The sequence below is a fragment of the Lissotriton vulgaris genome, chromosome 7, assembly GCF_964263255.1.
Source record: "Lissotriton vulgaris chromosome 7, aLisVul1.2, whole genome shotgun sequence".
In the NCBI taxonomy this organism is placed as follows: Eukaryota; Metazoa; Chordata; class Amphibia; order Caudata; family Salamandridae; genus Lissotriton; species Lissotriton vulgaris.
Genome location: NC_141695.1, coordinates 1390705558 through 1390708057, shown reverse-complemented (window position 1 = coordinate 1390708057; position 2500 = coordinate 1390705558). Strand labels below are relative to the sequence as shown.

Below are 2500 nucleotides of genomic sequence, written 5' to 3'. Positions count from 1 at the left end.
GAAAAGTCCCAGAAGTCCTGCAGGCTTCCTTGCTAAATGCAGCTGAACATAGAGCGCACCTTCTTTACTGCAAAGCAAAGACATTAAAAATGTTGAGGAGAGACTAATTGAAAAATACATATCACGGGGACAGCACTGGGACCTGCTTTATTTTTTCAATTAGTCTTGAAAACAAAAAAGATTTCTCTCCTAAAAGCTGTTAAAAATATGGAACGCTTCACGAATTTGCGTGTCATCCTTGCGCAGGGGCCATGCTAATCTTCTCTGTATCGTTCCAATTTTAGTATATGTGCTGCCGAAGCGAGCACACTTTATTGATGAACTGACAATGTTTATAAACTCTCTAAATCTACAGTCTCTAGACATAGGGTGGCCTGGCAGAGATGCTCAGATGGCCAGTACGCATTCAAATCTGAGCCAATGGTCAAAAATGTATGAAGAGTAGCAATCCATTATTCTTCACTGCATTTGTGGTCCAAGACTAAACACACCATAAGTATGTAGATTATACCAGGTTTGCAAAGGCTCCTGGTTCGGGCTACAGACAAGGAGCATTGTGACGTCACGCTGCCTGTGGAACAGTGATATTAAAGGTGAAACAGCTGCACAGTAGGTTAGGTGAAGGGCTCTGAGAGTGGAAAGGCAGCATGCTTGGGTCCCTGGACAAGGTGAGCTTATGATAATGTGTCTGAATGTTCGCCTGTGTTGTAATATTAAACCCCTTATTGTTGTAAACGCCTACTTACTAAGGAGTTCTCAAGCTCAGCCCCACACAGACCTGGAACTGATTATGTTAATGCAAACTATTTAAGAAACTGAGCCTGATCTAAAAGATTTCCTTGGATCTAGGACCATTTCGCCTAGCTTTTAGGTGCTTCCTTCTCCTAAAGTCCTTTGTAAAACTTGGGAAAACCTCACAGAACAGACTTCCAGGAGGTCAGATGGGTTTCCTTGTGCCTTCACACACACACACACACACACACACTTTCTAGCCCACTTAAGGACAAAAGGATGCATAAGTCTACATAGGGCCAGTGGCGCAATGGATAACGCGTCTGACTACGGATCAGAAGATTGTAGGTTCGACTCCTATCTGGCTCGGAAGGGTTGTAGGTCCCTGTTTGATTATATTCCTGTGGAATTCTTATTTACCTCAGACTTGTTGTAGGTTCAATATTCTCCAGCAGGACTCATCCAGCAGTTGTTCCACGGTAGAGCGCAAGTAATAGGACCACAGCTAGTTAAACGTTTCCCATTTGCTGCTGGACTCTATGTGATGGCCGTCACGTGGTGTGCTGCTTTTGTATTTCAACATTGGTCCCTGATACTCTTAATTGCGAAAAAGCTTGTTGACAAAAGTGTGTGTGCGCGAGGGTCTGTGGACGTAGGCAGGTGTGTGCACTTGAATGCTTACCCATTTACATGTGTGAGAGGAACAAACCAACTCCCTGTGGGCTGCAGGCTTACAACTGGTAGCCCCAGTAGCCAGGCAGAACCACAGGTAAGGAGAGAGAGAGAAAGTTGGTCCATTATTAGAGAAGGCCCATAAGCATCTTGCACTGCTACCTTCTTCCCCTCTCAGCCACGATCGGCGAAGACCTCTTTATTAGGGTAGAGGGTGAACATTTCTTGGACCTCAGAAACTGAGGGATGTAGACCCAATATGTCCTCGAAGCGCCTAGAGACCTGGTGCCCAATCTGGCATGGTGTTTTTCAGCCTACCCGACCAATCCGGTTGCAAGGTGGACTTTAACAATACTGCTAAAAAGGCACTCCCAGACATCCCTGAGGCCTTCATTTGCATAGGCCCTGCCCTTCTCTTTGTCCTGCTTCCCACGAAGCAACACAACACTGCAGCAGTATAGATTTGGGGGTGGTGAAGAATAATGACAGTGAGGCTAAAAAAGAGAAAGAAAAGTCCCAGAAGTCCTGCAGGCTTCCTTGCTAAATGCAGCTGAACATAGAGCGCACCTTCTTTACTGCAAAGCAAATACATTAAAAATGTTGAGGAGAGACTAATTGAAAAATACATATCACGGGGACAGCACTGGGACCTGCTTTATTTTTTCAATTAGTCTTGAAAACAAAAAAGATTTCTCTCCTAAAAGCTGTTAAAAATATGGAACGCTTCACGAATTTGCGTGTCATCCTTGCGCCAGGGCCATGCTAATCTTCTCTGTATCGTTCCAATTTTAGTATATGTGCTGCTGAAGCGAGCACACTTTATTGATGAACTGACAATGTTTATAAACTCTCTAAATCTACAGTCTCTAGACATAGGGTGGCCTGGCAGAGATGCTCAGATGGCCAGTACGCATTCAAATCTGAGCCAATGGTCAAAAATGTATGAAGAGTAGCAATCCATTATTCTTCACTGCATTTGTGGTCCAAGACTAAACACACCGTAAGTATGTAGATTATACCAGGTTTGCAAAGGCTCCTGGTTCGGGCTACAGACAAGGAGCATTGTGACGTCACGCTGCCTGTGGAACAGTGATAT

At 44.5% G+C, this 2500-nt stretch overlaps 3 non-coding genes across 3 annotated transcripts; 1 reads left to right on the top strand and 2 right to left on the bottom strand.

The window, feature by feature from the left end:
- Window positions 1–201: 201 nt before the first annotated feature.
- LOC147705131 (U6 spliceosomal RNA) lies at window positions 202–308 on the bottom strand. Its single transcript, XR_015297948.1, has one exon. It is a non-coding gene; the product is annotated as a U6 spliceosomal RNA (small nuclear RNA).
- Window positions 309–1028: 720 nt separating this feature from the next.
- On the top strand, window positions 1029–1101 carry TRNAR-ACG (transfer RNA arginine (anticodon ACG)). The gene has a single exon. It is a non-coding gene; the product is annotated as a tRNA-Arg (tRNA).
- Window positions 1102–2113: 1012 nt separating this feature from the next.
- On the bottom strand, window positions 2114–2220 carry LOC147705129 (U6 spliceosomal RNA). The gene has a single exon (XR_015298453.1). It is a non-coding gene; the product is annotated as a U6 spliceosomal RNA (small nuclear RNA).
- Between the last annotated feature and the right edge of the window lie 280 nt (window positions 2221–2500).